Source organism: Solanum verrucosum, unplaced genomic scaffold (genome assembly GCF_900185275.1).
Source record: "Solanum verrucosum unplaced genomic scaffold, falcon-dt-bn FXZP01000153.1, whole genome shotgun sequence".
Taxonomy (NCBI): domain Eukaryota; kingdom Viridiplantae; phylum Streptophyta; class Magnoliopsida; order Solanales; family Solanaceae; genus Solanum; species Solanum verrucosum.
Genome location: NW_026020426.1, coordinates 11264 through 27004, shown reverse-complemented (window position 1 = coordinate 27004; position 15741 = coordinate 11264).

The following is a 15741-nucleotide window of genomic DNA, read 5'->3' as shown; positions in this document are numbered from 1 at the left end:
TCAGAGTAGTCATTACTATTGCTTGGGTTTCATATCACCGACCCCAACTTATTTGGAATTGAACCATAATTATTATTATGGTTATAGTATCAAGTGAAAAAGAATTAATGCAATTATCAACCAAGCATTAGGTGGAATCTGAATGGAATTGTTCACAACTGGATATTCTAAACCAAAATATTGACACATTACATATTAAAATCTCGCAGCATAATTTGTGAGCACTTGAACTAAAAACTATCTAGAAATAATAATAATAATAAAGACGACCTTACTTTCCTAACAATCAAGAAGAAAAAGGCACATTGCTATCATATATAGCACAACCCACAAGCAATTTTCTCAAAAGGTATATGAAGTAACTTGTTGAAAATGAAAAAAACAGAGATTAATTTTCAATCATCCTCACTGGAATGTTTAACAAACTTAAAAAAAAGTCACCAAAATAGCAAAAAGAAATTACCATAGATACATGAATCACTATGATGTACAGTAAAAGATTAAGCTTCATGAAATAGGAGGAAGAAAACTTTGAGGAATGAAACACACTTCATAAGAAACTTAATTTATGTATTTGAATTCGATTCCCCTATAGCGAAAAAAACCTACAAATAATAGTGGCAGAAATAAAAGTTTTGTTTACTAAAGATCCAAATGTAATTAATCCAACCATTTCAGCAGCGTTAAGAATTTTGGACTGAGAAGTGGAAGAGTAGTAATGTCGCGTTGCAATTAAAATCAAGTTTCTTTGTTTATATGAAGAAACTTGTAGAAAGGGACAAAAGAGGAGATCAATTGGCAATCATCCTGTAATGACCTGATTTATGTTGTTATGGAAAAGCCAATGGGGAAAGGATTGGGGCTAGAAAAACTTTTTTCGTGGAAACTTGGAATTTTCCAACCTAGTTCAGATTTGGACGAAATCGGAGTCATTAAGTTCTAGGTAAATTTGGTAATAAATAAGAGATCTATTAATGAATTTGATTACATGAGTGGATAGTTAAGACATTAAGGATCTCGTACGACTTTATGAAAATAAATTCGAGTGAGTAGAACTCCCGGAATCAATCTTAGCGCTAAGGGTATTTTCTGAGCGTCGTTGGTTAGAGTTGTGTTATGAAATGGAGATTTTGGAATTTTGAAAATAACTCTATGTTTTGTTCCAGCCGGTTTGGCGCTGGAATTCACATTAGTTTGGTTAGTAATTTGTTTAAACCTTAGAGTTTATGGGAGCTCTATATAATTTCTTCATTTAAATATGCTTCCGTATCTTTAAATGCCTTAGTTTTCATAAAATTTGTTATGTTTGGGTTCTAGTAATGGTTCTCCCACCGGAGGGATTGTGTGGGTGCCAATCACGATGGTCTGGGTCATGACAAAGCTGGTATCAGAGCCCTCGGTTCGTTGATCTCATTGTACCTAAACGAATCTACTAGAGTCTTTCGGAACGGTACGATGACGTCCGTACTTTTCTTTGAGGGGCTTTAGGACTTTAGGAAAAACTCACATCTTTCTACTCCTTCGTGTTATGACTTGAATCCACTTGGTATCTTGGTGATACAAATTGGTATCTTTCCTCTTTCAATCTATGGTTCGAGCTAGAGCAACAACAACGGCAACACCATCGCTAGCAAGAGAGGATATGTATATACTTCAGACAGTTAAATAGGGTCACCATTGATGAGTCCACAAATTGGACTCATTTAGGGCTTTATTTTAATAGATATAGTGTCCTCAAATGCTTATTTATTCTAAATATCTGATGAAAACACTTAAGTTTCAGGTATTTGAAGTTTTAGTGTAAGAATTGACACTTAGACGCAAAAAGGAACAAAAAAGGCTAAATAGAACGAAGAAGTTGAAGCCTGAGCATCGCCAAGCACACTTGGCAATTCGTCAAAGGGATGCACTCCGCCATGAAGGAAAAGGATCAAAAAGGCAATGAAAGGAGAAGTCAGCGCTTCGACGAATAGTTCTGTGAAGCACTACTATACCGTCGAATGGTCCAGAACGTGAAGATGTTAAAGGCAAGCACGAAACGATGATGAAACAGAACAAGGGCGAGTCGCCTAGTCATTCGGCGACATCGACTAACCTCACCGAGCGATCCGCTAACACTAATTTCTGAAGTCTATAAATACTTTAGGATATTTTTCTCTCAAGTTTGGAGAGGGTTTTGTTGGAGACTTGAAGAATGAAGGATTTCATCCTCCCCGAGTTGGAAGTGGGTCTTCTCCATTCTTCTTCCTTTTCTTAAATCAAGGTTTAACTCCTTATAACCATTTGATTTTATTATCATTTTAGGTGTATTTTGTTATATCTTGATGTGTGGCAAAAAAACCCTATTCTTGGGGTGTGATTTAGCAAATATGTGTTGATATTGTTGTTGGGTCTTGCTTGCTAATAGGTTAGATGTATTTTAATGGTGCTTTCACCTAGTGGTTGTGGTTTAATTTAATGGGTTTGTAGTTGCAAATACAAAACCACCCATGTGTTTTCGGTTTGCCTGAGAAGGAGGTCGCGAAACCAAGACCACTAGATTGATAACCTAAGGAGTGTGCCTACATGAGGTTCAGGCCGAGAGGGTGAGCCCTAGTCCCATATCCTAACACTGAGCTCGAGAGAGTGAGTTGGGTAAGGCGTAGGTTGACCTTCATGTGGCAAATGGGTGTCTGAGAGGAATGCATTTGAAACGGGGTAAGTTGCCCGAAAGGGAACTTATTTCAATCTAAAGCTTAGCCTAGTCACAAAATTTCCATCGAAAGCATGTACCCAACGATTTATCTCAACTTGTATTGCGGTCACACACGAAGAACTTTTCCCCATACTTGATTTTATTGTTATTTTTGTTGTTCTTACTACTTGTGACAAAACCTCAATTTATATTTGACACTTTCGTGTCACTCCCTTTAATTTACTATGTTATTACTCATTAATGTCTTTAGCTACGACTAATTAGATCTAAACTTTATTTTTCTATTAATTCTCAAAACCACTCCCTTGGGACACGACCCCAACCTTTAGTTAGGTTACTATATTATCAACGATAGTAGACACTCATACCGTAGGTTAGTGTTGTTGGTAACTATAAGAATCAAAATGGCGCCGCTGCCGGGGAGTGGTGTTACATGAAGATGTAGTTCTACTAGAGTTTTTGCTCTTTTTAGTATAGTTTTTACTAATTTTACTTCTAGTTTTGTTTTTCTTTGTTTATTGTTTGAGTATGCAGGTCCTCTGAGCATGACAGAGGGTTTGGGTGGCAAGCCTGTTGAGGCAAATCCAGATGTGGAGGGTGACTTCAAGATAGCTGCACTAGTATCTCAACTAAATGATTTGACCACCAAAATATTTGAGGTGGAAAACCAGTGCAAATGCCAAGGGAGGTACATACCTCCTCATGCACAGAAGAAGTCTAGAGAATATGAGAAAAGTCGTGTTAAGGACACACTTCAAATCATTCTCCAAAAGATCACCGATCAAGATCAAGTGTTGGAAGAAATGAGAGAGAATGTTGAAGCGTTGAATCAATTGATTGGATCTCATTCAAGATCAATCCAGCACATCAGATCACTTCTGATGTTTGCAATGTCACAAGGACTAGATACAATAACAGAGAGTGAGGCAGGACCTACGTCGAGCCACGACGTTAAATAAGGTGCTTCTTGGGAGGCAACCCAAGGTCGCAAATGTATGATTTTACTTTTATAAATAATGGTGTGTTAATATGGCATGTTAAAAATGAGACAAGTGTGAAAAATTTCAAGTTGGCAAGCAACAGGTCCATTCAACGATTCACCTAATAGGTCGGCGAGTTAGGCTGAATCCGCCGTTGGGCTCAATGTTAGTGCATTGCAGAGCCTGTAAAACTCTGCAAACTCAAAAAGCAGCTCGGCGCATCACCAACCTGTTAGGCGATCTAGATGCAAACCGCCGATTTCGCCCCCAGAAAATTGAAGATTTTGAAGAAAGGTCGGGCTAAAAGACCGCTCGGTGTTTCGCCAAGTGGTTCGGCGAGTGCGACTAATGTCGTCGAATGGACAAGAACTGAATGGTTGTATAAACGCCAAAGGTCAAATTTTTGAATCTCTCACTTTCCCTCGTTACAAACTCTCCAATATCACACCAAATGAATTATTTTCTAGATTTTTTCCTTGAATTAGTATTTTATTTTGTGATTAGTGTGATTAGTGCAGGGGGTTGGATTTCTTTGCTTCTTAGCATTACAAAAAGTTGTTTGATCGGCATCAAAGGTTAGTCTCTATAACCCTGAATTTATTTTTGAAAATTTTGCACTCATTTGCAATTATATTACTCGCATTTGAGGACAAACGCATTTCTTTTGTGGTGGGGCGAGGCTCACCTTGTTTGCTTATTTTGAATGATGTTTTATGTATATATTTGGGTTGTCTATTTTTAATTGTGTTTTAAAACTGCTTTGCGATTGTTTGAGCTTATGACTCTCTTTTGGGTTTAATTGAAAAATAATTTTGACCCTTCCAAAAAAATTTCATTTTTAGAAAATTTTCGCCACCTGTATTGTTGAAAGTGGTTGTTCTTGTACAAATTCAAGTCTCCGTTTCGATCAATACTGATGACTTGAATAGTGCTCTCAATCGAACAAACATGAATGTGCGGCTTCGATGAGAACAAATAAAGTTGCATAGACAATATGTGAACTCTTTGCATCTAGTTGTGATTAGCCATTTCTCAAACTAATTCTCTTGTAATGACCATAGTACACTAGCAAAAGTGTGTAGTCTTGTTTGTTGTAAGTGTCGATGCCTTGTGTGATTAGCTTTCTTTGAACCATGCATGAATAAACCTAGAATTTGCCCTATTAGTCTGATTGATTTAGAAAGGTGTCCTCTTGAAATGATCTTAGGCATCTTTAAAGAGTGTGAGCCAAATTTGATATATACCTCTTTTGTTGCCTACCTGTGAGCGTGTGAAACTCTTTTGAACACCCATTGAGCCTTACATTTGTTTGGAAGAACATTGATGAACACTAGACCTTACTTGACCCACTACCTATAATCTTCTTGATTTGTAGTTTAGCAAATAGCCAACTTAGGCTTGGGGGTGTGGTGAAAAAGGAAAAGGAGAAGTCAAGAAGTGCAAAAAAAGTCCCCCTTAACCCATGGTGTTGCAGAAAGATGGAAACTCAAAAAAAAAGTACAAAAGAAATTAGGTTTCCAAGCAATCCATGGAGGTGAATAAAAAGATGACTTAGAAGCACTAGAAAAAAAATTGATAAAGGAAAAGAAGGGAATGCCTTGACAGTACCACATCTCATGAGGAAGAAGTCACTGAGCCTAAATGACTATACCTTTGCACTCATACCCATTACAAGCCTTAGAAAAACCTTTTTTATCTTGAGTAAGCCAAATCGAAAGTTGATTGGAAAATAAGGGCAAACCTATGGGTAAAAACATGCATTGTGCTCCTCGTTATTGAGTGTGAGAATTGCATCTAATTCCTGATCTTTAATTGATTAACCTCTGTGTGTAAATATGGAATCATCTTTTATGTTCGGGCATTGAGATACTTTTTGTTGAGCTTGAACTTGCACAAGTATCAAGTATTGCGAGCATGAGAATCTTTCATAATGGTGTGTCACAACTTGAATCATTGAGTACACAATTGATCTTTGCATAAGTAATTGAGTCTTGTTGTGTGCATTCATGATTGAGTTTTGTGTAGCACTGTTTCAGACATCCTATTTGAACTATTGAACCTGAGTTTTACTTGAGGACATGCAAAAGTTCAAGTTGGGCGTGTTGATAAGTCCACAAATTGGACTCATTTAGGGCTTTATTTTAATAGAAATAGTGTCCTCAAATGCTTATTTATTCTAAATATCTGATGAAAACACATAAGTTTCAGGTATTTAAAGTTTTAGTGGAAGCATAAACACTTAGGCGCAAAAAGGAACAGAAAGGTTGAAAAGAACGAAGAAACTGAAGCCTGAGAATCGCCAAGCACACTTGGCGATTCGCTAAAGGAATGCACTCCGCCCTTTGTTCCAGTGCGCGAAGCCCTGCATGAGAAGGATCAAAAAAGCGATCAAAGGATCAGTCGGCGCTTCACCGAATAGTTCCACGAAGTAGTACTATCTCGCCCAATGGTCTAGAATGTAAAGATACTGAAGGCAAGCAAGAAACGGCGATGAAACAGAAGAAGGGCGAGTCGCCGAGTCATTCGGCGACATCGACTAACCTCACCGAGTGATCCGCCAGCACTAATTTCTGAAGTCTATAAATAATAAACTCTTTATTAATTTTAGAGAGTCGAATTATTATTATTTTCAGTATAGAATAGTACTGTTTAGGATATTTTTCTCTTAAGTTTGGAGAGGGTTTTGTGGGAGACTTGAATAAAGAAGGATTTCATCTTCCCCAAGTTGGAAGTGGGTCTTCTCCATTCTTCTTCCTTTGCTTAAATCAAGGTTTAATTCCTTATACCCATTTGATTTTAATATCATTTTAGGTATTTTTTGTTATTTCTTGATGTGTTGCTAAAAATCCCCATTCTTGGGGTGTGATTTAGCAAATATGTGTTGATATTGTTGTTGGGTCTTGCCTGCTGATAGGGTAGATGTATTTTAATGGAGATTTCACCTAGTGGTTTGTGGTTTAATTTAATGGATTTATAGCTACAAATAAAAAACCACTCATGTGTTTTTGGCTTGCCCGAGAGGGAGGTCGCGAAACTAAGACCACTAGACTGATGGCCTAAGGAGTGGGTCAACATGAGGTTCAACCTTAGAAGGTTAGCCCTAGTCCCATATCTTAACACTCAGCTCAAGAAAGTGAGTGGGGTAAAGCGAAGACTAGTCTTCATACGACAAATGGGTGTCCGAGAGGAACGCATTTCAAACGTGGTAAGTTTCCCAAGAGGGAACTTATTTCAATCTAAAGCTTAGCCTAGTCACTATTATCTTGAAAAATTCCTATCGAAAGCATGTACCCAACGACTTATCTCAACTTGTATTGCGGTCACACCCCAAGAACTTTTCCCCATACTTGATTTTATTGTTATTTTTGTTGTTTTTACTACTTGTGACAAAACCCCTAATTTATATTTGACACTTTCGTGTCACCCTCTTTAATTTACTATGTTTTTATTCATTAATGTCTTTAGCTATGACTAATTAGAGCTAAACTTTATTGTCTATTAATTCTCAAAACCACTCCCTTTAGTTGGGTTACTATATTATTGACGATCATAGACACTCATACCGTAGGTTAGTGTCGTTGGTCACAATAAGCATCAACCATTCAGAACAAGTATCCATTGCCTCGGATAGATGACATTTTTGACCAATTGCAAGGTGCGTCGGTTTTCTCTAAGATTGCTTTAAGGTCTGGTTACCATCAGTTAAAGATTGAGGCGGTTAAGAACTGGGTTCGACCAAGTTCTATGATTGAAATTAGCAATTTTGTGGGGCTCGCTAGCTACTATTGTCGCTTGTGGTATGAGTTGAGTCCAATTGGTATCTCCGGATTCCAATTGGTATCTCAACAAAGTGAACTAGACGTCGTCGTCACGACTTAGTGGCCACAAATAATGCAAATTAGAAACTGAGAAGGTCCTAATTGGTATCTGGCCCTGGGGGTGGTATGAATGCATAGATGATCAGGAATGGTCATCCATGGAGTGAAATAATTAATTAAGAATTTTGACTTATATGTGAATTGTATCTTGGAAACTTTGAATGCGTGCTTCTGGTTGTCTGAATTAACTGCATATATGAAGTTGCAATTGGTTGAATGTGATGAGGTGATTACAATATGTTGGCCTGGTCGTTGAAGTTATGCAAGTTCTAAATACTTGAGTATCGTGAAATTCGTTGTGAAAGGAAGATCTTGACTAAGGATCGTGTGAGTGTCTGGGTGTATCCTGGGGATGTGTGGGTTGTGGTGCTGAATTGACAAGAATAAATTGGTTAGTGTATCGTGTGATTGACTGGGGATAGACAATGATTATCCTAGTTATGAGGATTATTCTAAAATTGCTAAGTAAAGTTGGGAACCTTTGGGGACTTTAAAAAAGAAAAGAACCCCGGAAAAATTATTAGCAGGGGTCTTGTTTTCGTTATGGCCGCTGGGGCAGGATACTTCCCACCAAGGTGAGGCCGCCAGTGCAGAAATTTTCCCTTCAGAGCTGGATGAGGCGAGACAGAACCTCAACCTGTCTCCCTTGTTTTCCACTAATCACAATTATGGACCCTGAATAGTACCTGAACTACCCCCATAAAATGTACGATCGACAAGATCATACTCAAAGCATCAGTAGAAAAAGGGCTTAGGAAACTACCCTTCCCCATACACAATTTAGGCTCCCCAATCGGATTGTAAACCCTTAAGAAGGACTTTCCATCGTAGGGAAAGGTGTCAACAAATCCATCCAAATGATACTTGTCATATTGAGCAAGAATCACTACATAAGTGCCACTATTTAATTCACTACCGGGGTCAAATGGAAAGGAGAACCATGGACTTGGACCAAGTAATTCTTTTTCCCGATTAGCACTCTCATTTTCCAACATTATACTCCACTCAATAGCATGAGCATCATCATATGTAAACAAGTAATAGAGAAAGGCGTCTCGCAAGTCAACTTCCTTGAGGGTGTTTTCATGAGTACGACTACCAATAGGCCCAAAAGTGTTGGTCATACTATCAAGGATTGAAACACACCAAGAAGAAGAAGAAATAGGAAAACAAACACCACCTTCCTCCTCATCACATTCCTTTCCCATAAGAGTACTCTCATCTTCTAATAAGAGATTTCTATATTTGGGAGGGAAAGCTTCACACTATAGTGGGTTGTTATAAACAATATAGTTATTAAGAACTACACTACTCTCAAGTTTCACGCCATTAGGTACATCACTAGGAGTGATTTCATCGTCTTCAAATAAGATATTGTACTTAGAGAGGGAATGATCAACCACTAGGGAATAATTAAAACATTCAAGTTCACCCTCAAAAAGATACATATAAAATTTCGAAGCGTGGTCAAGAACATGATCTCTATGAGCAAAGCAAGCAATTGGATCTTCCACAATAGATATGCTTATAGAGTCACTCATATTCAGTTGATCAACATTATCATTATTACCACTAACTTGAGGTTCCTTAATCACATTCCCTTAACTAGTGACCTACCCTCACACACAAGTTGATCAACACAATCATTACAAGATAATGAACTAGCATTCAAAGCACGGGTGTCAACACTAGTTGAACACAAATCGATCATACTAGAAGAATCAATTCGGTCATCAATAGGATCAACTAGTGTATCCACATTCTCAACAAGCACATTATCAATACAAGGCAAAGAATCAATAGGCTCACTTAAAGACAAATTAACATTCACACTTTGTTCATTTGTAATGGCAAAAGTGTTAAGTTTAGCTATTGTACCTTGATGCCCGCAAGAAAGATCTTCCTTACACTCAACTGACACTCCCTTAGGAATGTTTGGACAACCCACAAGTGTATCCATTGAAAGGTATTCACGAGGATCCTACAAAAGGAAATAAATATAATGGGGAGGGGAAGAGTGAGATGGGTTAGCTTGCAACTCATGAACCTTAAGGATCAATTCACTTTCGACTCCCGCATCTCTTTATGCTCAGCCAATAACAACTTGGCCTTTCCTTTGAACTCCCTGCTTTCTCCTTCTCCTTGGGCCTCAACCTCCACATGTCCTTCCTTCTTCCTCTTTTTATCCCTCAACTCATCAATCTTTCGATACATCTCTATGACCTGGGTTAGTGACATTGGCTTAAGGACATACTTATGATCCATTGACATGCCGGTGTATGTGTTGTTCTTTACATCATGTGTGGATGCATGGCTGTGTTGCCAGGGTCTCCCGAGTAGTACATGACTAGCTTGAATGGGAATCACATCACAAAGGACAACATCTTGATATTTCCCAATTTGGAACTTAATCAACACATGTTCATGTACCCTTAATTCCACATCATTCAACCATTGAAGTTTGTATGGCTTAGCAAGCTTAGTGGTAGGAAGCTTCAAGTAGTCCACCACGGTAGTGCTAGCAAGGTTGGCTCAACTTCCACTTTTAATGATCAAGACACCTACTTGGTTCTGGATAAGGAACTTGGTGTAGAAGATATTCTTTTTTTGCTCGTGATTGATCATGACCTTCCTAGGTATAGTCCGCCTTACCACAAACGATGGTAGTGCGAACTCTCTCTCTGTGGGCCAAGTCTCATCCATTCGTGATAGCCCATTATCTATGGCAGTTAAACGCTCATGCATGTGCCCAATCATCTGACTTACATCCATAGTCGCTTCTGTGATAGTTCCCAAAGTAACCTTCCCTTAGGTGGGTGGGTTTCACTTCCGGTTGCCATGGTACCTAACAATTAAGAAAACTCAACAAAAACAGCGCACAACGTTAGCATTAGTATAACGAACTCACAATCACTTGTGTTTACACACCTTTTATTTCCTCTCAAATTGGCGCGGCTAATGTTGAAGATTGCTTATACTAAATTGATCACAAGGTACCAATTTCAACTCTAGGTCGGAATGGATTCTTGTTTGAAGAAGAACAGACGACTCGATTAAACAAACGGACTTGAATCAAGAATAAACTACAAAGTAAAAATGAGAAAAGCACGAAAATAAAAGGCACAAACAAAGAAGTGAATTCAAGAACCAATAGCCAACAAGTAGAGTAATTACAAGTTGAAAATCGGTTTAGGATTCTTGAGAACGTTTGAGAATTAAAAGAAGAGAAACTAAGAATTAAAAACCTGAGATTAGGAGTAACTTGAGTTTCCGATCGCCGAATGACCTATTTTCTTCGCCAAAAGTGAAGTTCAGCTCGCCAACTTGAAGAAGGACTCGCCAAACTCAACAATCTGCCAAAGCAACTCAGCGAGGTAAGAGAAATTTTGGCGACTCGCCGATGGAACTCGGTGACCAAGGCTTGGTCTCGCCGAAAGTTCCAGTAGCTCCCTCAAATGGGCAACCAATTCGGCGAGCAACCTTCCCAAAGGGCGAGGCATCGACTGGTTAGGCGATGCCCGCGTTTGCTCACCCAATAGACCTCTGCAGCTCCATCAATATTCTAAATTTGAACTCGTGTGGTTCCACTTACACTTGTCCTTTAGTATTTACCCCTTTAGATAAATTCTCTCTTTAATAACACCTTTACTTTTTCTCTTTATTCCCTTTTTGAATCAAAGACTTGCTCTTTCAAATATCTCCTTGCTTGAAGATATGAATGTTCTTCAAGAACTTCAAGAATAAAATGAACCCAAAATTAAACCCTTAAAAATTTTGTCTCGGAATTTCACGAAAATTTAGATGAAGGCTCTCCTTGATGTGGGGGACAACACCCAATACTTTTTAAACTTCAATTCCAAACCATAACCTTCAGATTTCAAAACCCACTTTGTCTTCTTCAAGTTTCTTCAAGTCTTCAATGGTAGATTCTTCAATAAGGCTCAAACTCCTTCAAATCTCAGCCTAAGACTCAAATATAATTGGACAACACTATTCAAACCTTGGAATCTCAAACAAGACTCAGATCTAAGAAACCCATTTCAGTAAAACTCTCAAAAATTAAAATGAACAGATTTTTATTTTTATTTTGTAACAAAACCCCAAGACTAGATTGATAGGAACGAAGCTTGGCTTGGCTCTGAAACCAAATGATGTAATTCTCACAAGAAGAATCACAATAATCAGTGGACAACAAGACGATAGAAGAGGAGACTCAAGATACAAAACAATTGGCAACTAAAGGATGTATTCAATCCAATAACCTCCAATCTAGATCCTAACAAGAACCTAATCCGAATAAATAGATAGACACAACAAGAGGAAACAAAGAGCAACCTATGGTATGTTAAACCCAAAGACCTCACTTCGTTAATCCAATAAGAAGCACCTAACTCTTACGAAGACCTCAAGGGAATCGATATCCCAAGCAATCCCCGTTTCTAAACAAGGTTCAACAAAAGCTTACCAAACTTTCAAACACTTACACAAGGAGTTTAGGTTTACAATCATAATATTCAAAACTCTACCCTAAAATGAACCCCTAAATGTCTATTTATAGTTTTAGGCATTATTACATAGATGGACCCAAAAGTGACCCGAAATGGGCCAATGGGTGAGCCAAGTCGGGCTCACCTAATGGCTTGGCGATGTGCCCAATAGGTTCGGCGAGGAACTCTGCTCCTTGCCTTGACTGGGAAGCTACTGGAACTTTGGGCGGTCTGGGGACCATCGCCCAATCCACTTGGCGGTGCGCCAATAGTCTTCAAATTGCCTAGTGAGCAGTTTTCCCCTGGTAGCTCCTTGGGCATTTGGCGATCTTGGGAACCCTCGCCAAAGGGCTTTGGTGAGTAGCCAAAGCGTTCTCCAGCTTGCCGAATGGAGCACATTCTTCATTTATTCCTCCTCGCTTCGTTAGGCATCCCACGCTCCAAGCTATCATCCAACTATTTGGGTTTGGGTTCCATGAGAGGACCATTGATTTGGGTTCCGTGAGAGGACCATTGTATTGTGTTGTATATCTACTTGTGATGAGTTCATTCATATCTAATGATGATTGATATTGGGAGACGGTATGTTGCTCTAAATTGATATAACTGAGATATGTAAGAATCGTGAAGTTGTTCATTGTTCATATATCTTGATGATATTGTATATGTTCGATATGTGCATGTGATTATATTGTTGTATTTGACTAATGTATATTACACTTAGTGGGATAGTCGTGTGATCCTACCAGTACACGGTGGTTCTGTACTGTTACTGCACTTGCTCTTATTTTGTTGAGTACATGGCATCTTCCGGTGGCTATTGACAGACCTCGTTTAGAAGATTAGTGATCGACCATTCGAATTCAAGGGTGAGCCAGTTCTTCTGGGCTGCCTTGAGTTCTCTTTTTATCTGCCATGAATCACCTCTTGTTGTATCATATTCGGACTTAAACTAGTTCTTGAGATGATTTTCTCATTTAGACTTATGAATCTTGTTAGTGTTTTGGTACATTGACTTTCAGGTTCTAGGGGTTGAATTTTCGCATTAGTTTGGTTAGTTATTTGTTTAAACCTTGGAGTTTATGGGAACTTCATATCATTTATGCATTTAAACATGCTTCTGTATCTTTAAATGCCTTAGTTTTCATAAAATTTATCATGTTTGGGTTGTAGTAATGGTTCTCCCACCGAAGGGTTTGTGTGGATGCCAATCACGACGGTCTGGGTCGTGACACATCCTTGCTGAAATTTTTAAAATAGTTAAAAAAAAGTCACAAAAATAGCAAAAAGAAATTGTCATAGTTACATGAATCACTATGACTTATAGTAAAGATTAAGGTCCAAGAAATAGGAAGAATATAACTTTGTGGAACGAAACAAACTTCATAAGAAACATAATTAATGTATTTGAATTCGACTAACGTATAGCGGATAAAAAACTACAAATAATAGTGGCAGGAAATCCCTCTATTTATAGACAACAAAGGGTAGTGTGAACAAATATTTATTGTGTCTTATCGTAAAGGTCACAACCATTTGGAAAAGTTATAACCCTTTGTCACAACCTTTCATAAAAGTCACATTTTTTTATAAAAATCGCAACTCTTCATAAAAGTCAAAACTCTTCATAAAAGTCACATTCTTTCATAAAAGTGACAACTTTTCAGAAAAGTCACATCATTTCATAAAAGTCATAACATTTCATGAAAGGGGAAGGTTAATTTTGAAAATAAAAAAAATTAAAAGGGAATTCTAGTTTGTGGTGGCGGACCTAGGGTTTTCTTTTATATATATATATATATATATATATATATATGATATATGATATATGATGATTATCCTTCAACCATGGCTCGACGTTAAATTCATATGTTATGGTTTACTTTCTGTTAATAATTTTAGCGAAATTTTTCTACAATATGGTTGTTAATTTAATTTTTTTTGTAATTTACGACATTAAAATTATTTACTTATTTTAATTTTTCTTGTAACATTTCTTTCAACCGAATATTTGTTATTAATATAAAAATTTATATTTTAAAGATTTTATCCCGTTTCTAATATACTAGTTTTTGTATTCGTCATACTATGAATACAACATGTTCCTCTCTCCTCTCTCTCGAGATCTCACTCTCCTCCTAATATGCATTCATTATAATACAAATAAGTTGGTATATGTATGTTTTCTGTGAAAACAACAAATACAAATGTGTAGCAAATCAATGTATAACTGAAAATTATAATTAGTAAAACTATAGCTAAGAAATCCTATTTAAGACCTAATGTTTGCTGCTTTTAAAAGTACTATATTTAATTCATTAAGCTATTTGTTTGATTCCTTATATGATTTCTCTCCTTTTTTAGAAAAAAATAATCATTTTTTCTCCAAATCTCACCAACTTTCCACCGTTTTAATAAAAAAACATTCAACAAAGGCATAATTCATAAAATCAAAGCTTATAAAGATAATAGATTATCAGAGCTATGGATAATAAGAAACACGATGAGAAACATACGAGTAGAAAATTAAGAAAAATAAGAAGAAAATTAAATAAATTATATCCGGAATATAAACAACTTAATATCACAAAGACTGATAACGAAAAATTAAATCAATTAATAGATAATATATCTAAAACAGAATATAAATATATTCAATAATTAAAAATACAATGAATAACAAGAATAGCTACTATAGACAAAAACTTAATGAAATAATTATAGCAAAACGACAAGAATTAGAACATAGGCAAAATAGACTTAACAATAATATATTCGCAGGAATTTGTCACAAATCTATAATAGCACAAAGAAAGACTATTTTATATCTAGAAATACAAATAAATAACTTAGAATATAAACTACCACATAATTTATAAATGAATAAAGAAGAATACGCAATAGATGAAAAAAACATATGAAAATTATGACGGATTAAAAATAAAGATAATATTTTCTAATCTAGGAAGAAGATATAAGAAAATAGGTGACAATATAAGTTTAATGTTAAAGAAAGAAACGATAAAACTAGAAGATAGTTTAACTGCTATGATAAGAATAACAAAAGAAAATAAAGAAATAGATAGAAAAACGGAAATTGAAAAAATAAAACAACAAGCAAAAAAGGAAGTACAACAATTAGAAGAAGTAAAAAATACGAAAATAATAGAACCAAAAAAAGAGCTAGCAATATTAAAAGAAATGTATGAAATAAAACAAAAAGAAAAAGAACAAAAAACGAAATTAACAAATGAGATAATTAAATTTAAAGAAAAATTGCAACTAGAAGATGAAATAGAAGAAAAAGAAGAAAATGATAATCTACCCGAAATAAGAGTTGATGAAATAAACGACGATGATCTAGAACAACATTCGAAAACAAGCGAAACATATACGGAACTTACAAAGAATTTAGAAGTAAAAACAGAAGACATAAACATGGACGAAAAACCTAGCACATCAGGAGTAAAAAACCCAAAAAAAATTAATCCAAAATATTATAATGAAAATTATCAACAATATGATAAAAAAAAAACTACATGGGATAAAAGATTAAGTAGAAAATGGACACCTAAACCAATAACAACATGATTTTTTAGATTTAGATTGTGTAGCAGATATAAATAAAACAATCCAATTATGGATAGGATATATATCAAAACAATTAATAGATAACAAGATAGTAATAGCAGAGGCACCAT